The sequence below is a fragment of the Diospyros lotus genome, chromosome 12 (assembly GCF_014633365.1).
Source record: "Diospyros lotus cultivar Yz01 chromosome 12, ASM1463336v1, whole genome shotgun sequence".
NCBI classification, from domain to species: domain Eukaryota; kingdom Viridiplantae; phylum Streptophyta; class Magnoliopsida; order Ericales; family Ebenaceae; genus Diospyros; species Diospyros lotus.
In genome coordinates this window covers 27,930,439-27,954,810 of record NC_068349.1, presented here as the reverse complement: position 1 = coordinate 27,954,810, position 24,372 = coordinate 27,930,439, and the positions used below count along the sequence as shown (strand labels likewise).

At 39.5% G+C, this 24,372-nt stretch overlaps 1 protein-coding gene across 1 annotated transcript in view; it reads left to right on the top strand.

The window, feature by feature from the left end:
• The first annotated feature begins 7,940 nt into the window (after nt 1-7,940).
• LOC127787130 (octanoyltransferase LIP2p, chloroplastic-like) overlaps nt 7,941-24,372 on the top strand; it is a 44,100-nt gene continuing 27,668 nt past the window's right edge. The window contains exons 1-2 of the mRNA XM_052315005.1: nt 7,941-8,059; nt 22,288-22,370. The gene's annotated coding sequence lies outside the window, so the exon portion shown is untranslated. The remainder of the gene's footprint in view (nt 8,060-22,287; nt 22,371-24,372) is intronic.

The following is a 24,372-nucleotide window of genomic DNA, read 5'->3' as shown; positions in this document are numbered from 1 at the left end:
CCTCTCACTCCTCCTATTGGGAGGTGCAAGACTCGGCCTTGGCTCTTCACTTGGTAATTGGACATCTTGTGGGATAGATTCAGGTTCGGTGAACTCTTCACCAAGTTCTATTTTCCTTTTTGTTCCATCTTCTTGAATAAATTCTTTTTCAAGAAAAAAGGCATTTCTACTAACAACTACTTGTTGCAGCTCAGGAATATAGAATCCATATCCTAAGGTATCCTTAGGATAACCTATGAAATTACCCTTTAAAGATCGAGTCTTAAGTTTTTCTGATTTAAGCTTTTTCACAAAAGTTGTACATCCCCAAATCTTAACATGTTTAAGACTTGGTTTCCTACCAAACCATATCTCATATGGTGTTGTAGGAACTAACTTGGAAGGTACTCTGTTTAGAAGGTATATTGCAGTAGGAAGGGCATATGATAAGTCAGAATAACTTAACATGCTTCGAACCATATCTAATAGAGTCCGATTCCTCCTTTCTGAAACCCCATTTAGTTGAGGCATTCCTAGTGGAGTGCGTTGTGAAATAATACCCTAGACTTTAAGAAAATCTTCAAACTCGTGACTTAGATATTTGCCTCCACGATCTGATCGTAAGGCTTTTATCTTTTTACCAGTTTGATTTTCTACTTCAGCTTTAAAATCTTTGAACATTTCAAAAGATTCAGATTTATGTCTCATGAGATAAACATATCCATATCTAGACATATCATCTGTAAAAGTTATGAAGTATTGATAACCCCCTCGGGCCATTACATTAATTGGCCCACATACATCAGAATGTATGAGTCCCAACAATTCTGTAACTCTAACCCCTTGTCCAACAAAGGGTGATTTGGTCATTTTTCCTAGGATATAAGATTCACATGTTGGATAAGGTTCAGAACCCAATGGGCCAAGAAGCCCATCTTTCTCCAACTTAGTGATTCTGTCATCCCCAATATGACCCAATCGATGATGCCACAAAATTTTGGGATTTGGGTTATCCCTTTGCCTCTTGTTATTATTCAATACACGCAGATTTTTATCATCATCAATAGTTACATTCAAAATGTAAAGACCATTGACAAAATTACCAAAAGCAATCAATTTATTTACAAAATAAATCTCACAAACATTATTTTTAAAAGAAAATTCATAATTCTCTTTCACTAAAGCAGTAATAGAAATAATGTTCTTAAAAACTCTAGGTACACATAAACAATTGTTTAAAACTAAACTTTGTCCATGCAATAAAGATAAAGTAACAGTGCCTATAACCGTGGTTGCAACTCTTGGCCCGTTTGCCACCTTCAGCACGAGCTCATCATTTGTGAGCCTTCTACTTTACTCCAGATCCTATACAGAAGCACAAACATGAGTTGTCGCTCCAGAATCTAGAATCCATAAAGTAGAACAATGAGTAATGGAAAAATACTCGTGAACTATCATCATACCTTCCGCTTCCTTCTTCAAGGAACTGAGGTAATCTTTGCAGTTCCTCTTCCAGTGCCCGTCCTTGCCACAATGGAAACATTTTCCTTTGGCAACAGCTTTGCCCTTCTTCTTACTTATTGTCTTGGCCTCCTATGGTACTTGCGTGGCCTTTTTCTTGCCTTTCCTCTTCCTAGTCTTACTAGAAGAGGTAACAGCCATCACAGTACCCGATTTCATGTTGCTTTGTGCCGTAATAAGCATGTTCATTAACTCAGCCGAAGTACACTCTATTTTATTCATATAGAAATTCGATATGAATTTTTCATACGAATTTGGCAAAGACTGAAGGATCAAATCAATTTGGAGGTGAAGATTCAACTCATCCCCCAAATCCTTCAACTTCTCCGACAAGGAGATCATTTTGAGAACGTGTTCTCCCACTGATCCTCCCGGAAACATCTTTACCCTAAATAGTGCCTTAGATATCTCATATCTCGCACTCCGACTTTGTTCACCATACAGCTCTTGTAGGCATGTGATGATAGAGTACGCGTCAGACATATTCGCATGTTGATGCTGTAATTCACTACTCATTGAAATAAACATATAACTCCTAGCGGTGAGATCATCATATCACCACTTGGTAAGAGTATCTTGCTCCTCTTGAGTAATGTTTTGAGGAACACTTTCCCCTCCATCATCATTAGTAGGCACGGGTACAGGAGCATCCAATACATAAGTAATTTTCTCCAAGTTCAAAATCAGTTTCAAGTTTAAGAGCCAATCATTGAAATTTGGTCTAGTTAACCGATGCTTGTCAAGATTTTTAGTAAGTGGGTGCAATGAAGCCATTTGATGTATCTGCAGAAAATAAATAGATTATTAGATATCTTATTTTCCTTAACTATTTGATTTTGGTTTTTAAATCAAACAGTGCCTCCCACTAAGTTTTTTCAGATTCCTTACTCCCAATAAAGGAAATTGCGAATTCACGTTGGCATGAATTCCAGTGGGTATTTGGATTCTTATCAAACTTATTACTCCTCACATAATAGTTTCTTGGAATAACAAATTCAATAAGTGGACAACTCTTGTCCAATACATCTCATGTACGTCCCAAATATTATTTTAGCTCCCAGTCCAATGTACCTCACATAATAGTTTCCTGGCAATTGAATGTGGTTAAATTATACCATCACGCTGACAAGTCTGCACAATTGAATATCGATTCCCTCACATAATAGGTTCTTGGGTCTCAATATTTGTGCATCCCCGTCTCATCAAATGATAAATAGAAATTAAAAACATTTTAACTAGTGTGCAACCCATATGTATCCATACCCGGTTAACACACGAATCAAAATGCCCTAATCTCTATCGTGATGGGGAGCCCCGATTAAATTGCCTTAACTCTTAAGGTCTAACCGGTTACAATTTAATTTTATAAAATGAGAGATTTTGGTCTAATTTTAGGTCTCACTTTACACATGCAATGTTTTAATCATCATACATCAACTATGTAAAATAAACATTGCATAAAGTAGTCAATATAGTCATGGACTCAAACATGCATTCTAAGCACGATTCCAGCCATTGGAAACGTGCGGTGCATACGTGGGTGCATAAAAAGAAAACTGCTTATAACTATTACAAGCATAACCCGTTTACATAGGGTCTTCGTTTCTTAGATTGTTTCACCTTGATGACTCTATTCCACGTCGTGCCTCTATCGATTGAATCCTTGCTTTTACATTTACTATAAACTACTTTTACAATAGAATAAAAAGCGAAAATAAAATTAAACAGTTAATTTTACAACCGTTATCCAAAAAAAGGCAAATCTTGGCACGCAGGCCGTCAAATAAACAATCCATACATCCAAACAACACATACATCATCTATGTAGTGTCCTAAGTCCATGATAAATACCAATGTGCAACAAGGCATTCACAACATGCTATTTAACAATTAAAAGCATATTATAAAATTTATATGATTATCGGACATGTGTATAACATTTATACCTTAAGTGCTTTGAAAAACATTTTTTTTAAATTAAATTTGTTGGAAAATATTTAAAATAAATTAAAAACAAAAAATGGAAAAAGGGAGGGGGCGCTGCATGCGCGCGTGCAACCGCGGCCACGCGCTGCAACGTGCGCCATAGGCGCACGCACATGGCCGTCTGCGCAAGGCACGCGGCCTGCATACGAGGCCTGTAGCTGGGCCCTTAGCCCGGCCCATGAGCGGGGCCAAGGCCGCCCTTGCGGGTCAAGCCCACGGCCTAGCAAAGAGGAAGCGGGCCCAGCCCGCGTTGTGCGGGTGCATGCTGCCCTAGGCGGCCGCACACCTACACGCCACCGCCTTAGGCGGTGGCCCCTTTTCCAGGTGGCTGCCCAACAGCCACCTCTCACCCCCACGGCCACCGTCGCCAACCATGACAGTGGTCGAAGCAGCGGCCATGGCCGTGCTACCCAGCAACGCAGCCTTTGGCCATGGGCGCCGATCGCTGCATCTGGCGTCGCCTAGTGGCGCCTCTTCCTCTAGTGATGCTGCCTAGCGGCGTCGACCGGCCTGCCGGCACTGCCCAGCGGTGCCGCGGCCATCAGCGCCGCTAATGGCAGCGGCAGATCGAATCCGCCGCTTGCCTTCCCCATTTTGCTTTCTGATTTCCTCTTTCCTTTTATTTGCTGCAAATATATATATATATATCATATATATATACATATATAGTTTTGATAACCCAGCAAACAACGTAAATACTAACATACATAATTTAAATAGAATAAACTTTGTTTTGTTCTTCCAGCAACATATACATACGTATATCTCATATACATAAATTTATTTTTTGATTCAAAACACAAAATAATGTCCGACAAACAAATAAATTAAAACCATAAGTTTGGAAAAACGATGGCTCTGATACCACTGTTAGAAAAACATGATATGATCATACACAGCGGAAAAATAAAATCTGATTTTATTAGTATCACGTTTTTCAAATCTTACGGTTAAATCAAAGACACAAAAACAAAAAGTTACCTCGAAACGAAATCTGATTTCGTAGTCGATAACCCGCCTGATATCTCCCACGCGTGAGATGCCGAGTCGGTCCACCCGAAACCGTCAAGACTTCAATAGACTTGAGAGAAAAAGGGACACGAAAATTTTCTCTAAAATTTCTGTTTTTGATCCAACGGATTAATTGATCGGATTCTGGGTTTAATGTTATATTTATAGACAAGAAACCCTAAGTGCTATTGGGCCGGGCTTTAGGTGTTACCAAAAAGCCTAATCAAATTAATAATTAAATAAATAATCATATTACTTATTTAATTATTCTTATTTCTTAAATAATTGCACTTATAATTTAGTAATTCCATAATTACTAAATTTTCCCTTTTTTCTTTTAAAACAATTTCTTATTGGGTGGGATTTTCTAGGTTCACAATTAAATTGGCAACGAAAATTAATCAATTATTAATTCTCGTAAAACATGAGTGACATCTAGCAATATGTCATGATTACCCAATTTAATGTGAAGCGGGAATGTGAACCTTACATTACGGTGCACTACAATACAGTCCCTCTATCATATTATATCCTGACGAGATATGAGATCACGGTCAGTAGGTCAAATCTCTCGATCTCGTCGTATGACCAAATCCAATAATCACACTTGACTAATATGACACACCCTCTACGGAATCCAAATTCCGTCGTCATATTACCTCGGCTAAGGATTTATCGTCAAGTGACTACTGGATCGCATAGGATATCCTCCTCGTATATCTCGAGGTGATAGATTCCATGTCTGATGCACACATACCTCGTGTGTCACTGAACTAAACACATAGATACTTACGGCTATTCCTGATTAGGACAACCATATAATATTGTTGATATCCTAATCCACTAACACACATATATCCATGTCATCTCAGGTCTAAGGACTAATGCAAATCCGTAGTTAATATTGAATCATTGACCCGTGAGATAAAACCCATGTGATTCAATATTAATAGTCTCGTTCAGTGAACTCGTTCCTATAATGAGCATCCACTTGTCTTCTTTCTGTATCTTATACAGAGTGGTACGAGACCCGCCAATCTTATCTTTCGGTATCTTATACCGAACAATGAGGAAGACGATGTGCCGGCCTTTGCGAGTTACTAATTATCCAAGTTAGGAACTCTATGGCCAGGAACATATTTATAGTATAACGTATTGAGGATTATCCGTCTTGATTATTCTTAACAATTAAGAATGGTATCCACCCTTTATTATACTAAAGGATATTTATATATTCAATTCAAATCATATTGCAATTTGAATTAAACATAAAACTTGCCATTAAATAAGGTTTAAAGAATTACAAGATCAAGCCCTATTGTGTCACTAGAATTGGTCTTAAGGGCAAAATTAAATAAGCATAACTGAAAAATTGTAGGGCAAGGAGGCCCTACACGCACCCAAAGAAGACGACCCACGCGAGACCAACAACTTTTTTTTCCCGGCCATATCTCTTTTGTTTTAGCTTCGTTTTGACCCTTGTTTGAACTTACGAGTTCATTTTTCTTCTTTCTATTCGATTTTAAGCAAAAATTAGACTTACCTCACTGTTTGGGTAATTCACACCAAAAATCACAAAAACTTTGGTGTCTTTTGCAATGTGGTCACTAAACTTTAATTGATTGTAAAGTGATCATAAAATTTTCAAATATTTTGTAATGTGATCACATTTGAGACATTCCGGCATGCTCTCACTGGAGTTGCTGCCATTCCAATGGCGTGGCATTGATGTGTCGATGATGTGGCAATATAGTTACAAAAATGCTAATTGTATAATAAAAATGTGCCACGTGTCAAAACCAAATTGTAGTTTAGTGACCACATTGCAAAAGATATTAAAATTTTGTGATTTTTGGTGTAAATTACCCTTAAATTTATTCTAAATTTGAAATTTTATCCAAATTTGTTTTAAATTTCATAAATAAATAAATACATATTTAATATTTAAAAATAATAAAAATTTAGGCTTTAGGGTTTAGGATAGTGGTAGGGTTATTGATAGGGCCAATAATTATAATTTTTTATTTGAATAAAAAATTAAATCTTAGATGAAGGGGGACTTAATTTTATTGATTTTGGTTCTAATGTGCATTTACTTTTGAATTCAAGAAAGAGTAATTTTATTTGGCTGTTTAATATTTAAGAATTTTTTTTATAATTTTGGTTGTATTTTTTATTTTTATTAAACATGTTAATATAAAAAAATTATATATTTTTTTTATTTTTACTTGTCTAATAAACTAATCAAAAATTGATAATTTGTTCATCTTTTTATTTTAGTAATAAATAATTAAATCTAATTAGTCCGTGAGGTAAAAATGAGAGAGTAGTAAAATTAGGAGAAATTTTTATTAATTTTAAATATTAAATATGTATTTATTTATTTGTGAAATTTAAAACAAATTTGGATAAATTTTTAAATTTAGAATAAATTTGAGGGTAATTCACACCAAAAGTCACAAAAATTTTGTCTTTCGCAATGTGGTCACTAAACTGCAATTTGGTTTTGACACATGGCACATTTTTATTGTACAGTCAGCATTTTTGTGATCGTATTGTCACATCATCAACACATTAACTCCACGTTATCAGAACGGCAGCAACTCCGACGAGAGCATGCCAGAATATCTCAAATGTGATCACATTACAAAATATTTGAAAGTTTTATGATCACTTTACAATTAATTAAAGTTTAATGACCACATTACAAAAGATACCAAAGTTTTGTGACTTTTGGTATGAATTACCCCTCACTGTTTTCTTGATGTTTGGCATGATCTTCGATTGAGACCTGAACTTTCTGGCAACATTTTTTTCCTTTCTCGTTCTTGGTAGAATATTTGATTAGTGGTCAATTTTGTAAAATTTTGTTATAATTATACCCTTATTTTGATTTTGAAATTAGTTTAATTGAATATTTATGCACAATTTATAGTTATATGCAACTTTAGATGAAAATGAAATTTAAAGAGAGATTAGGAGTTAATTAAAAATTTAAAAAAATATTTCCTTTTAATTTTTAACAAAAGAAATTAAATTGAAAAAGAATTTACAATATATAAATATATAATATATCTTTATAATATAATACATATACATATATTCATAAGTGCATGCGTGAAGGATATATATATATCTATTATATAATATAATAATTAAAGATTGGAATTGAAGATGCAGGGAAGCATGGAGGCTCAAACCAATTAAAGCCCAATTTGAAGCCACCAGCGCATGGGCCAATTAAAGCCCAGCCACAAGTTAATTGCGAAGCCCAGCAAGTGATGCCACATGTTTAAAGCCACAAGCCCAATTTTAATGCCAGCAGCGGCAGTCTACATGCGGTCCCTCCTTGGTAATTAAATCAACATTCAAGGGCAATTGTGGCGTGTATTGTGATATATATATAAGGGAGCGCATAGCAGGGGATCTCTGGACGGGGAGAATTTCGGACAGACCGACGCAGAGGCTGAGGGAATTATCGGAGAAGGCAGCACGGGAAGGAGTTTCCGCACAGCAACGAAAGGGGATTTTCCGGGCAGCAACACAGTGCGAAGGCTGGAAGGTGGGCGCGATATATATATATATATATACGTACAGCATCACTGGAAGAAGACAATCGCACAGTGAGGGAGGTCTTTTAATTCACGCATAACAGTAGAGATTAGTCTTAATTTCCAGCTTCAAGAACATTGTTTCTGTACTTTCTGTTATTCATTACTGTATTAAGATTACTGCTCTTATATTTACGTTCTGTCGTTGCTTACATTTCGTTATAAATTTCTGTATTAGATGTAGATTGGTGCTTTATATTCTGTTTTATTTTTATTTCATGTTTTTATTTTTTTGCTGTTATAAATTTTTGTCTATTTAATTTTTGTTCTTTAAATATTATTTTTTAATTTCAGTAATTTAATTTCAGCATTTTAATTTGAGCAACTTTAATTTCCTGTCATTTAATTTCTGTTGGTTAATTTGTAAATGGAGGCGTGTGGCTAAGTAAGTCTTGGGCCAAGACAAGGACATTGTCCGAATGCCATGAATAACCTAAGCAAGCCAAACTTCATTGTTTAGTTGAGATTTTGAAATTAAATTAAGAATTCTTGCCAAAACATTTGAATTTGGATTGGGGTATATGCCTAACCCGGAACTCCCATGCCAAGTATGTGAGTTGTCCAAATGGGAAATACTGTCATACCATACCCAAGTCTAAGTGTAATATATTTGTATTTTGGTTTATGATGGTTGTTTAAGTTAAATCTTCTCATGTCATGCATGGAAGATGCTAGAAATAGAACCATCATCATCCCAAAACGTATTAATAGCAAAATTTTGTAATCTAATTTTCAAACCCGATAATATTATAATTTTATGCTTGCTTGGAAAATGAATGGATCGGCATTGAATTTGTCTTGTCACAAGACGTTTTATTTTCAGTGTTAATTCACTATCTCAATTTTTTCTATATCACATCACACTACATTATAATTTACTTTTATGCACTGTCTTTATTTTCTTTTAATAATTAACTTCCCTATAGATTTCACCTGAACTTACTAGTTTTAAATTCTGTACTACATAAACCTCATACGCTGGCGAGTGTGACCCCCTTGTGTGTGTGTCTTTTAGGTAATTAATTTTACGCAAGGGTAGGAGTCAAACAATCTTCCCCCTCCTTTTTGCAGAATATTTCCTTTCAAATTCCTTAATTTCCTCTCTTGTTGAATACCCAAAAAAAATCTCTTCCAAAAGCCTTTTATTCAGTGAACTAAAACTCAGCCTAGGTGGCCGTGTAACACCTCATCGTCTCAAGTATCACGAGTAGGTATACACCTAATCGTCCAAGAGGTGTTAGGAAACCCTAAGCAGCGAAAAACACGGATCGAACCTGCCAGAAAGTTTGTAGGGTTCCCATACAAGCTAAATATGCACAAGCCTTTCATTAGATAGAGTTAAAGTCTAACATAAGAAAAAGAAGTAAAATATCCGAATAATTACAACACTTCTGAATAGGATTACATAAAACAACAGAAAGTACTAAACGTCCACAGTTTCTTTCCCGTTTGCCTCGCTCGCCTCCTTGGCTCCTGGCATACCAAACATACTTGGAATGCGGAACGTTCTAGGGGCATCAACCCAAGTTAGATTACATGAATCTAAGAGTGACGGTTTCAAGAAAAGAATAGATCATGTATGAGATGCAAATATGCAAAGTGAAACCCCCTTTGTGGAAGTCATGCCAGGGTGTTGCAATCACCCCTGCGCACGCCATGCTCACCTCAAAACGCGCATATGTGACTCCAAGAGCCACTCATGGCGGCCACTAACTTGCCACAAACAACCACATGCCATGAAGTGATGAAACAAGTGAAATAATATGCTAAACAAAGAGAGCAAGTGAGTATGTCCACATTCAACATAAATGGTTCAAGAGATGATCAATATGAAGCACAAATAATGCAAGAAACCACTCACACTTGCTGTAGATCTTGACGATTCACCGTTTATACGAATTTTAGCCCGATTTAGCTGCAGTTTCATACAGTTCGGGTCACAAAACCAAAATATTTTTACATACAATCACAGAGAATGATTTAAGAAGCAAACCCACAAAATTACAGAGGAAGAAGCCCAGCCACGCGCCCTCACGCGCCACTAGAAGGGTGGCCACGCGCAATTGCGGCTGGCGCGTGTGATGCACGCGCCGTCTCCCTGCTTCTTACGGATTTTGCACCAAAAATTAAAACGGCCATATCTAATTCATTTTAACTCTGATTTGCCTTCCGTTTGAACCTATGGACTCCCCTTTTAGTGTTCTACGACCCTACGGAAAGAAAAATGGCTTACCTTTTCGGTTTCCTTTTTGTTTTCGCGATTTTCCGGTTAGGACTCTCTATTCTCCTTCCTTTGCTTTTTTCCCTTGAATCCTTTTCTTCCCTTGCTTTCTTTCTTACTTTAGCTTTACGTGGCCCTTCCTTCTTCCCTTTATATAGCCCTTCAACCCCAAATCTCCAAGATTTCACTTAGCTCTTAAGTTAGCCATTTTTTCTACCCTAGTAATCATGACAAATTTTAAAATTTTCTCATTTGATTCTCTCTTTTAAAGGAAGTCTCCATTCTTCTAATCCAAGGCTTCCAAATGCTCCCTCACGTGGCTTTCAAGATAAGTCTCTTTATCTACTTCTTTTGTAAGCCAATACAAATCTTACAAGTTATATTACTTTTGACTTTTAGGGTGAATCCAATTATTACCATCATAAGGCTTTAGGACTTTAGGGAAAGTTCTCCAATCCTAACTCTCCAACTCAAGTCTTCTTGGATAAGAATTCTTCATTGCAAATATTCCCATTGGTTGGAGATAAGCTATCTCTTTTACAAATTGTGATATTTGCATTTGGGTCCTAAAACCATTTTTGTTTACACTCTAAACTTCCATTTAAAACACTTTATTGCAACATCCAACCTTTACATTAAATTTTGGGGTATTACATCCTCCTCCCCTTAAAATAAATTTCGTTCCCGAAATTTTCCTTAAGTCTCCATAATGTCAAAGAGGTTTGGATAATTTTGCCGAATTTCTTCTTCCCTTTCCCAAGTAGCTTCCTCAATGTTGTGATGTCTCCACAGGACTTTCACTAGCAGTATCGTCTTGTTCCTTAACACTTGTTCCTTTGTATCCAAAATTTCAACTAGTTCTTCAGGATAGGTTAGGTTAAATCTTCTCGTAGCTCAATAGCCTCTACAGGAATCTTCTGGGTAGGGTCAGGCTCATGTTTCCGTAGTCGTGAGACATGGAAGACATTATGTATGTTGGACATTGTCGGAGGTAATGCCAAACGATAAGTAACTACTCCAATTCGCTCCAAGATCTCATATGGTCCAATGTATCTAGGGCTCAACTTCCCTTTCTTCTTTCTTAGGGATATTACTTGAGAGGGTATGATCTTCAAATACACTTTGTCGCCGGGTTGAAACTCCAAATCCCTTCTCCGGTGGTCTGCATAAGACTTTTGTCTACTCTGAGCCATTTTGATCCGCTCTCGAATTATCTTGATTTTCTCATTTGTCTGCTGCACAATTTCAGATCCTGTTATTTGCCCTTCTCCTACTTCCGTCCAGCATAGAGGAGTTCTACATTTTCGACCGTAGAGAGCTTCGTAGGGGGCCATTCTGACACTGCTATGGAAACTGTTATTATATGCGAACTCAATTAAAGACAGATGTTCTTCCCATCCCTTTGAGAAGTCAATTACACATGCCCTCAGCATGTCTTCCAAGGTTTGGATGGTTCGTTCCGATTGGTCATCTGTTTGTGGATGGTATGCAGTACTCATCTGCAAGCGTGTTCCCAGACGCTCTTGCAAGCTTCTCCCAAACCGAGAGGTAAATCTTAGATCTCTGTCAGAGACAATGCTGACTAGTACCCCATGTAGTCTGACGATTTCCTTTATGCACAGCTGAGCTAGTTTGTTAACAGGTTGTCCTGTCTTCATTGACAAGAAGTGAGCAGACTTTGTCAGTCTGTCCACAATCACCCAAATCGTGTCATTCCCTGAGGGTCCTTTAGGCAATCCTGTTACGAAGTCCATAGTAATATGCTCCCACTTCCACTCAGGAATTTCCAGAGGTTGCAACTTTCCAGCCGATCTTTGGTGCTCAATTTTAATTCTTTGACAGGTATCACACCGAGCCACTTGTCGCGCCACATCCTTTTTCATTCCCGGCCACCAATATATACCTTTCAATTCCCTGTACATTTTCGTAGCGCCAGGATGAATCGTATATTTGGCTCTATGAGTTTCGTCCAGTATAGTTTGCCTTAATTCCCTTACTCTAGGTACATAAACTCTGTTGGCGAACCGCGGTATGCCATCTAAGAAACTTGGATTCTTGACCTGCTCTTGGTCGTCAACCCACAGTTTCAGTCTCGGGTCTTCCTTAGTGGCTTGCCGAACCTGTTCTAACAGTTGAGAACGATCCACTAGGCTAGCAACATAAATAGAAGTTTATTTAGGAATTACGTTTACCGCTAACTGGCCAAAAGCCTCCACCAAATCCCACTCTCGAGTCATCAGACTGGCCATCAAGGCAGGCTCTTTTCTGCTCAATGCATCGGCCACAACGTTTGCCTTCCCGAGATGGTACTGAAGCGAACAATCATAATTCTTCAGAAACTCCATCCACCGCCGTTGCCTCATGTTCAAGTCTTTCTGGGAGAACAGATACTTCAAGCTTTTATGATCCGTGAAGACCTCAAATTTATCTCCATACAAATAATGCCGCCAGAGTTTTAAGGCAAACACAACCGCCGCAAGCTCCAAATCATGGGTAGGGTAATGTTGTTCGTGCTTTTTCAACTGCCGAGACCCATAGGCTATCACTCTTCCATTCTGCATAAGAACACATCCTAGCCCAGTCTTCGAGGCGTCAGTATAAACTGTAAATCCTCCTGTATCATCAGGCATCGCTAAAACCGGAGTAAAGGTTAGTTTCTCCTTAAGTTTCTTAAAACTATGTTCACACATTTCGTTCCATTCAAATTTAATTCCCTTTCGTGTTAATCGAGTTAAAGGTAGAGCAAGGTGAGAAAATCCTTCAACAAATTTTCTATAGTAGCTGGCTAAACCCAAGAAACTTCGTACCTCGTTTACTGTTTTGGGTTGTGACCAATTTTTTATTACTTCGACCTTTGAGGGATCTACAGCTATTCCTTTTCTAGATATGACATGACCAAGGAAAGTAACTTGACTTAACCAAAACTTACATTTTGAAAACTTAGCATATAACTGGTGCTTTCGCAAGGTTTCCAAGACAATCCACAAATGTTGCTCATGCTCCTCTCTGCTAGCAGAATAAATTAGGATGTCATCAATAAGCACAATTACAAATTGATCCAAATATGGTTTGAACACTCGGTTCATTAAATCCATAAAGGCTGCAGGTGCATTAGTTAATCCAAAAGGCATCACTAGGTACTCATAGTGTCCATATCGGGATCTAAAGGCAGTCTTTGGAATATCCTCCTTCTTAATCCTTAACTGATAATAACCAGACCTTAAATCAATTTTGGAAAATATTGTAGCACCTTGCAACTGATCAAACAATTCATCAATCCTAGGGAGAGGATACTTATTTCTTATAGTCACTTTGTTTAGCTGCCTATAATCAATACACATCCTCAGGCTTTCGTCTTTCTTTTTAACAAACAACACAGGTGCTCCCCAAGGTGAGGTACTGGGTTGAATAAATCCCTTGTCCAAAAGGTCCTGCAACTGACTTCTAAGCTCTTTTAGTTCTGTTGGGGCCATTCTATATGGGGATATGGATATGAGATTTGTTTCTGGTACAACTTCTATAGAAAATTCAATTTCCCGATGAGGGGGTAATTCAGGTAAATTTTCGGGAAACACATCAGAAAATTCATTAACTATCGGTCTCTCCTCAAGTTCCACTTTCTTATTTTCTGTTTGCACCCCCGCCAAGTACCCATAGGCTCCCTTCTCAAGCATTTTAATAGCTTTGAGGGCCATGATCCACTTAATCTTTTTATCACTCTCTTGTCCCCGAAATTTTTCCCAAATTCCTTGGTTATTTTTAAGTTCTACTGTTTTTGTCTGACAATCAATTCGGGCCTTATATTTAGACAGAAATTCCATTCCAAGAATTATATCAAAATCTTGGATTTCTAATGACGTGAGTTCAAGTGCAAATTCACTATCACCCAACTCAACCCTTCCTTCTCCATACCCCGTGCTAGTTTTCACTTGTTTCCCTAAAGGAGTAGCCACAAACATAGGACACTCCAAATCCTCCAATTCCAAATTCAAACTTTGTATCCACGCATGTGAAATGAATGAATGTGTCGATCCAGGATCAATTAACACTCGCACTGGTGTATTGAGAAAGATCAGTGTACCTTGTATGACCGACGCGCTTGCGTTGGCATCCTCCCTCGTCAGATGATACACCCGGCCTCGTCGCGGTTCTTGGCCTCCTCTGCCTACTCCCGCTTGATCGACTTGCTTCCTTTTTGGATAGTCCTTCGAGAGATGACCGATCTTCTGACAGTTGAAACACTTAGGTCCCTTGGGACAATCACGGGCCAAGTGGTCACTCCTTCCACATGAATAGCATCCTTGAGTCTGGCTTTGGCACGCCCTTCCAAGATGGAACTTCTGACACTTGGGACACCTACTCTTAGACTTAAAGTTTCCTCCTCGGACTCCTAAGTGATGCTTCCTTCCCGCGTTCTTGTCCTCGGGTTCTTGCACTTCTACTTTTAAAGCATTCATTTGCACAAGGTTACTTTCAACCGTTAAAGCTTGCATAACAACCCCTGCATAAGTACGGGCCCCTAAGGAACACAATGCCAGTTGTATCTCAAGTCTTAACCCATCAAGAAATTTCTGAGATTTTGCCTCTTCTTCCAAATTATAAACAATCATGTATTTAATTAACCAAAAAAAGCTATCTTCATACTGGGCGACTGACATATCCCCAGTTTGTTTCAAATTCATAAATTCTCGACTCTTTTCCAACTTTTTGCATAAAGGGAAATACTTAGTGTAAAATAATTCCTTAAACTGAGTCCATGTGACAACTAGCATACCTTGTCTCGTAGGGCCAGGCAAAGTCCTTTGCATTGTTCGCCACCAATGGTCCGCCTCATCTTGAAGCATGAAAGTGGCACAAACTACTTTCTCCCCTTCCCCACATCCAATAAAATCAAAAATCTTCTCGAGTTGTTCTATCCAATACTCACTTTTGCTCGGGTCAGCGCTTACCCTTCCTCAAAACACAGGGGGACTTAATCGTTGGAACCGGTCGATGGCAACCGGCACCTGAGGAATACTTTGACCCGTTGGCTGAGTCCCTTGCATATATGTGACCATGTGTTCTAGGACCCGCTCCACCCGATCTATACGATCCCCACTTCCCTGACCTCCGCCTTGAGAAGAATTTTCCTGAGACAACTCTACTCTCTCTTCCTGGGGACGTCGTGTCTCTTCCTCCTGGTTGCCACCCCTTCGTCCGAGAGTTTGGGATCGTCGAGTGTTCACCATCTGAAACAACCACAAAGTTTATAAGAACGACATTTAGGGGTTACATGCTTGCACCCATACAACAAAGTAACTAGACTTGTCTTACACAAATCATAATTGAAACTTCTAAAATCCTTAAAGAAAGTAACACTACCCCTATGGTTAGACCAACCGCTTTTCACAACTACTTTTCTATTGCCCTTAGGTCCTTAAAATACCCGCATCTTCCCAGGATCTGCAAGGTCTTTCTCAAACTCTAACGCTCAATTTTCTTCCATCTAATCTTGTCCAAAATCCCAAAGGGTCTACATATTTTGTGCATGTCCATTTACACAGTACTATTATACCTTATATTAGACCATCATATTTTATACCACTACTTACTCATTACATCCTTGTTATACACATGTACTACTACTATTATTTTGTTACATCCTTGTTAAACACTGCTACTAGAGTCTTACCTATGCCATCCGAGTTTGCTATATTATTCGTCATACAATCCAAAATTCCCACAAGTAAGGGGTAAGTACTATGCCTATCCTATGATCATTAGTATATTACAGCATATCTGATTTAGCCTCTATCATACATGTCTACAACCCACAAAATTGTTCTGACTCATGGTAACCTACTCCTCCTCAGATTCTGATGTAGTGGGAGGTGTGAGTTCCCTCTTCCTAGGAAAATCTATAAGATCATCCACGTCTACCGGCATGTCTCTAATTCCTTGGTTTTGTTCTGCCTCACGCAAATGGTTCACAAAGGTCTCGATGTCAGGGTAAATAGCTTGCTCCAAAAGTTGATGAGCCAATCCCTGTATTTCTGGGGTTAGTATGGATACCAAGTAACCTAACTGGAGTTCTATTATATACGGGAGTATTGGGCCTGGTGGGACTTGCTGTATGACGGGAACAACTATGTCAAGAAAAGTTCCCAGAACATCAGCAGGCTGCATGACGCGTCCCTAAAGCACCGCAGTCCACTAGCCCGTAATAGACCTTTGGCGTTGGTTTTCTATTTCGTTGGGGTCCATATCCTGTCACACACCAAAACCTCAATGTCAGTCAAATCATATCTTATCCAAAACCATAATAATCCTGCTCTGATACCACCTGTAACATCCCGCATCGAGCGATAGGAAGGATCGGAACAACTTACCCTGATGGGCCTATGCGAACTTCCCAGGATCCTTGGATTTCAGATGTAATACCCCAAAATTTAATGTAAAGGTTCGATGTTGCAATAAAGTGTTTTAAATGGAAGTTTAGAATTAAAGTGTAAACGAAAATGGTTTTAGGATCCAAATGCAAATATCACAATTTGTAAAAGAGATAGCTTGTCTCCAACCAATGGGAATATTTGCAATGATGAATTCTTATCCAAGAAGGCTTGAGTTGGAGAGTTAGGATTGGAGAATTTTCCCTAAAGTCCTAAAGCCTTATGATGGTAATAATTGGATTCACCCTAAAAGTCAAAAGTAATATAACTTGTAAGATTTGTATTGGCTTATAAAAGAAGTAGATAAAGAGACTTATCTTGAAGGCCAAGTGAGGGTGCATTTAGAAGCCTTGGATTGGAAGAATGGAGACTTCCTTTAAAAGAGAGAATCAAATGAGGAAATTTCAAAGTTTGTCATGATTACTAGGATAGAAAAAAGGGCTAACTTAAGAGCTAAGTGAAATCTTGGAGATTTGGGGTTGAAGGGCTATATAAAGGGAAGAAGGAAGGGCCACGTAAAGCTAAAAGTAAGAAAGAAAGCAAGGGAAGAAAAGGATCCAAGGGAAAAAAGCAAAGGAAGGAGAATAGAGAGACCTGACCGGAAAATCGCGAAAACATAAAGGAAACCGAAAAGGTAAGCCAATTTTCTTTTCATAGGGTCGTAGAGCACTGAAAGGGAAGTCCATAGGTTCAAACGGAAGGCGAATCGGAGTTAAAATGAATTAGATACGACCGTTTTAATTTTTGGTGCAGAATCCGTAAGAAGTAGGGAGACGGCGTGTGCATCACACGCGCTAGCTGTAGCTGTGCGTGGCCGCGCGTGGCCACCCTTCTGGTGGCACGTGAGGGCACGTGGCTGGGCTTCTTCCTTTGTAATTTTGTGGGTTTGCTTCTTAAATCATTTTCTATGATTGTATGTAAAAATATTTTGGTTTGGTGACCTGAATTGTATGAAACTGTAGCTAAATCGGGCTAAAATTCGTATAAATGGTGAACCGTCAAGACCTACAGCAAGTGTGAGTGGTTTCTTGTATTATTTGTGCTTCATATTGATCATCTCTTGAACCATTTATGTTGAATGTGGACATATTCACTTGCTCTCTTTGTTTAGCATGTTATTTCACTTGTTTCATCACTTCATGGCATGTGGTTGTTTGTGACAAGTTAGTGGCCGTCATGAGTGGCTCTTGGAGTCACATATGCGTGTTTTGAGGTGAGCATGGCGTGCGCAGGGGTGATTGCAATACCCTGGCATGGCTTCCACAAAGGGGGTTTCATTTTGTATATTTGCATCTCATACACGATCTATTCTTTTCTTGAAACCGTCTCACTTAGATTCATGTAATCTAACTTGGGTTGATGTCCCTGGAACGTTCCGCATTCCAGGTATGTTTGGTATGCCAGGAGCCGAGGAGGCGAGCGAGGCAAACGGGAAAGAAACTGTGGACATTTAGTACTTTCTATTGTTTTATGTAATCCTATTCAAAAATGTTGTAATTATTCAGATATTTTACTTCTTTTTCTTATGTTAGACTTTAACTCTATCCTAATGAAAGGCTTGTGCATATTTAGCTTGTATGGGAACCCTACAAACTTTGTGGTAGGTTCGATCCGTGTTTTTCGCTGCTTAGGGTTTCCTAACACCTCTTGGACGATTAGGTGTATACCTACCCGTGATACTTGAGACAAGGAGGTGCTACGGTGGTATCAGAGCCGACCCTTGAAGAAGGCGGTCCAATGAGGGCAGGGAGTGGCGCCGGTGCGTAAGGCCTGATTAAGGAGCGGCTTCTGGCAGGCTTCTAGGATGGCAGCCTCCAAAGGGGAGAAGGTCTGAGACCAGTTGTATGGTCGCATGACGAGGACCTCATGTGCTCAAGGGGGGGAAAATGTAATACCCCGGGATCCCAGAGGAGAATAGTATATATCGAGGATAAGTAAGGAAGGAAACAATACTAACTGGATACCTTTTGGGCTGAATGCAGGCAACGAACTCCAATGATGGGTGACCCCCCCCCCCGGGAAGTTCACGTAGGCCCATCAGGGTAAGTTGTTCCGATCCTTCCTATCGCTCGATGCGGGATGTTACAGGCCGCCTAGGCACTAGACGGACACTAACCACTGCGATTGTTGCCTAATCGGCCCCCTTAGGCGTCGGCCCGGTTAATCGGTACTGGGCAGCCGCCTAGTCGCATGAACCACTTGGCCGATTATAGCCTAATCGGCCGTCTAATCCATTTTATATGAATTGATTATTAGGGTTTTTGTTTTCCCTTACCCGTTACCCCTTATCTCTCTCGTCAATTTCCCCTTCTCTCTCACGGGCACCGTTTCTGACTGTCAAGCTCTATCTTAGCCCAAGGCCGCCACTGCCTCCAGCTCCATCGTGACCTCCTCACCGCCTCTACGCTGTCAAGCTCCATCCTCACTGCCATGTCCTCGCTGCGTCAATGCCGCTGCCGCTATCAAGCTCCATTTCCATCTCCGCCTCCGTTTCCGCTTTCGACCCCCCTCTCTCTCTCGCGTTGTGTTGTTGGGTGTAATGTTTATTATGTTATTTGATTTTATTTTCTATTTATATGTTATATATATGTTTTCTTTTCTATTTATATGTTAAATATATTAGGTATATATATTTTTCTATTTCTATTTATATATTAGATACTTAGATATATATATTTTTTTCTTTTTTATTTATATGTTAGATATATATATATATATGATGATACTGGACCGATCACCGATGTCTGCCTCGAAGCAAGTACCTGCAAGGGCGGGGCTTTAATTCCCCGGGAGGACTTCGACGCTCAAGTCAGTAAAAGAAGATACCCGAAATGGAAAATCACTCAGTAGTCAGATACCCATACCTGTAGAAGTTGACCTCTATTTAAAGATGGCATAGAGCTTACTCTAAAGAGATAGGATAACCTTTGAAAAAGACATTGGAGAGAATCTCGGTTGACCGAGTCACTCTCGTTCAAAATCAAATATGGGATGAAGATCTGGAGGACACGTGGCGCTTCCTGAGACAGGCACGTGGCGGCACTAGGCTGGTAATCTCCGAGGGTAGTATAGTAAATTTGCTTTTAGTAAAATATCCCCTCACCACTTGCCCCCCTAACTTCTTGAGCTGTGAGGGTGAGGAGCTCGGGCAGCTGAAGGAGTAGTCCTCCAAGCTTTTCTACTTTCTTGCAAAAAATAGGATTAATGATCTCAATTATTGGCTCACTTCCCAATTCAAAGTCCCCTTACCCTTCTCATGGCTCTCAAAAAACTCTATAAAAAGGGATGTGGACATGGTCCCCTCCTCCTAAGCATCATTGGAATGAAAGTATTATTGGAGTGGAGTAAAAGGTAAGAGGCCTTCCCCCCTCTTTTTTTTTTTTTTTTTTGTGTGTGTGTGGCCAAGACCAGCGGTCTTGGCCTTGCTGGCGGAGGCCGCGTTCTCTCTTCCCCATGTCACGTTGTTTTAGTAAGTCAATCCTCATGACCTCCTCTAGCAACTCAGATGGGAATAACTCGGACTCTTCTAGCTCCTCTTCCCAGTCTGGTATGCAAATAAGAGACGCTGGGACCTCCCAGCTCCACCCTGATGCCTTCTCTTTTGATAACGATATTGACATAGAGTTAGAGCTCGATCGTAGTGGTCTCCCTGATGACCCAACCCCTGCTTATTCTACCTTATCCGAGGATGAGGTCTCCGGACTCGTCCGAAAATATCATCTCCCCATCAAGGGCTTTTGGTACGCTGCACCCTCCAATCTTAGAGTCCATCAATCCCCTCTTGGTGGTTTAACGATCTATGAAGCTTATCTTGAAGCCAGGTACCGAGTTCATTTCGAAGACAACCTAGCTGAGATCTTTCGTCTCGTAGGGTTATGTCCTTCTCAACTAGTGTCCAATGGGTGGAGGAGTTTAGTCGCCTTCGTTATATGTTGTCGAGGGAGAGGTATCGTCCCTAAAGCTTAGCTCTTCTTAAAACTATTTCGCCTTGTATGCGTTAATAAGTCCAAATTTCATTATTCCTTCATGGCATACCCTGGTTGTAAGTTCCTCGTAGACACCCCGTCCTCTTTGAAAGGTTGGAAAAATCGGTTTTTCTTCATGGGATCTTCCTCCGTTACTATGGGTGTTGTAATACTCCGGAACTTGATATAAAGTTTGGAAATTATAGTAGCAAAATGAATAGTATTTTGATTCAGGGCATTAACGTAATAAGAGAATGATTGTAATGATGAATCCTTAACCTAAAGTCTTATGAAGGAATGATTGCAATGATGATTCCTTATCCTAGAAGACATGACTTGGAGAGATAAGATTGGATTTGGGAACTTCACCCTAAAGTCTTATGGAAGAATGATTAATCTTACCCCAAAAGTCTTAGGATGACATAACTTGGAAGAAAGAGATTGGCTTGGAAAATAAGAGATAAGGGCCATGATGGATTCTTATCTTAGAAGCCATGAGAAGGTGAGATTTGGAGGCTTGGGATTAGAAGATAATAAAAACTTGTATTGGAAGATAAAATCAAAGAAGAAAATTCAAATATTATAATGATGGCTTGGAAAGAAAATGGGGTGACTTAAAGGCTAAGGGATATCTTGAGATTTGGGGACTTGAGAGACTATATAAAGGGGAGGGGGAGAGACCCACGGGAAGCTAAAACATAGCAAGAGAACAAGTGCAACAAGGAGAAGAAAGAAATCCAAGAAAACAAAGAGGAGGAAGGGTAAAGATACATCGTCGGAAAGCAGCAAAGACAGAAGGGAAATAAAAGAGGTAAGTCGAATTTCTTTCCGTAGGGTCGTAGAGCACGAAAAGAGGAGTCCGTAGGTTCAAACGGAGAGCGAATCGGAGCAAAAATGAGCAAGTTATAGCATTTTTAATTTTAAGTTACAGAATCCGTAACAGGGAAGGAGGCAACGCGTGGCCACCCTTCCGGGGGCGTGTGAGGGCGCATCCGGCCTCCGTTTGACCTGAAATTTTCACCATAATTCTCCTATTTTAATTATCAACAACCCCATGTAGAAATATTTAAGGTTTGGTTCACTAAAATGCGTGATTTCTGCAGAAACAACCCCTAGTGCTCGAAACCGGGCTATGAATAGTGCTATCGAAGGGAAAACAATCAAGGTGAGTGGTTCTTGCCTCCAATAAACTCCATATTGGTCATATGTTGGTTCATTTGTGTGATTAGTGTGATGATTGTGGCTTACGCTTCATGTTTCTCTTTGTTAAAGCATATTTCTTCGTTCTTGCATGCATCTTCGATGTTGTGGATGGTTGATGAGGCGGGTGTGGTGATTTGGGGAAGGAATCCGGTGCCCTCGGTAGGGCTAAGGAGTCCGATGCCCTCGGAGGGGCTAAGGACATCTAACTCCAATCACGTGCCTCGGTGGACTAAAGTGTTTGAGGAGACTTCATTCTCACATTGCATTTTACATCTGCACACATTATTATTTTTGAACCATCTCACTTAGATGTTATTATCTAACTTAGGTGTTTCATATCCTTGGGACATTCAACGTCCTAGGTATATCAGAAGTACCAGGTGTTCCAGGTTTCGGTTCGAGTAAGGGCAAAGAGGTGGTGCTTGGCTAGCTTGGGGTTTTGTAGGTAGCTCTGGTTTTTATTTCATTATGTAATTGTACCACAATTATGTATTGTAGTAGCATCTAGGGTACTTAAGGTTGTAAAGTGTGTGTGTGTTGGTGTCCTACAATTGTACCTGTTGTGATGTCTTGTGTTTTATGGAGTATTGAAAGTCGTATGCATTTTTTGAACTTGCAAAGGAAATCTAATGGAATCCTCTTTATTTAGCTTTGGTTAAGCTTGCAGGTTCGATCTAATGCTTCCGTTGGTAAGGGTTTCCAATAACGCCTAGGTGTTGTAAACGATAAACATAGCCACCATTATATTTCAAGTTATTGCATATTTGGAAAGGGGGGCGTTACAGTTGGTATCAACTGTAACGCCCCACTTTTCCAAATACACAATGATGTAAAATATAAACCCTTGCTAACGGAAGCATTTGGATCAAACCAGAAAACTTAACGAAAGCTAGAACTTTTAATAAACTCAAAAGACATAACTCACTACTTGTAGTTATAACTGCAACACATGCCCAAACTAGTGAATAAACTCTCATCATGGCAATTTTCCCATACAACATTTGAAGTGCACCAATTGAGATATTACACCAACACAACCCAAGCATTTAATACAAGCTCTAGCATCCTAGCTGCTATTACAATACATCACTTGGTTTACAAAGGTACATAATGAAATAAAGGCCAAAGCTGGCTGCGAAACCCAAAGCTAGCCAAGTACCACATTTTCGCCCTTGCTCGAACCAGAACCTAGAACACCTGGTACTTTCGATATACCTAGGATGTTGAATGTCCCAGGGGTATGAAACACCCAAGTTAGATAATAACATTTAAGTGAGTGACTCAGAAAATGAAAGTACATGCGTGCAAATGCAATATTGCCATTATGAAATCCACCCCTATGGTGGCAATGCCAGGGTGTTGCAATCACCCCCGCGATCATTATAGTCACCCCTTGGCTCACCGCAAGAGCACGAGTTCTTCCGTGATGGCCCAACAACTAGCCACGGTCACCAACGTGAACATGATATATGATAAAGCAGAAGGAATATGCATAACCAAGGGAAAATATGACATGTAAACCACCAAGGCATGATATGCAATCCATCATCCACACACAAGTGAAGCAACAAATGCTTAAAGTATCACAAAACATGTAGGAATCACTCACCTTGATCGTTTCCCTTCGATAGCACTGTTCACAACCCGTTTTCGAGCACTAGGGGCTATTTATGCAGAAATCACACATTTCAGTGAACCAAACCTTAAATATTTTTACATGGGATTGTAGACAATTAAAATAGGAGAATTATGGTGAAAATTTTAGGTCAAACGAAGGCCAGACGCGCCCTCACGCGTCCCCGGAAGGTTAGCCACGCATCGCCTCCTTCCCTGTTACGGATTCTGCAACCTAAAATTAAAAATGCTATAATTTGCTCATTTTTGCTCCGATTCGCTCTCCGTTTGAACCTACGGACTCTTCTTTTCGTGCTCTACGACCCTACGGAAAGAAATTCAACTTACCTCTTTAATTTCCTTTCTGTCTTTGCTGCTTTCCGACGAGGTATCTTTACCCTTCCTCCTCTTTGCTTTCTTGGATTTCTTTCTTCTCCTTGTTGCACTTGTTCTCTTGTTATGTTTTAGCTTCCCGTGGGTCTCTCCCCCTCCCCTTTATATAGTCTCTCAAGTCCCCAAATCTCAAAATATCCCTTAGCCTTTAAGTCACCCCATTTTCTTCCCAAGCCATCATTATAATATTTGAATTTTCTTCTTTGATTTTATCTTCCAATGCAAGCTTCTATTCTCTTCCAATTCCAAGCCTCCAAATCTCACATTCTCATGGCTTCTAGGATAAGAATCTATCATGGCCCTTATCTCTTATTTTCCAAGCCAATCTCTTTCTTCCAAGTTATGCCATTCTAAGACTTTTGGTGTAAGATTAATCATTATTCCATAAGACTTTAGGGTGAAGTTCCCAAATTCAATCATATCTCTCCAAGTTATGTCTT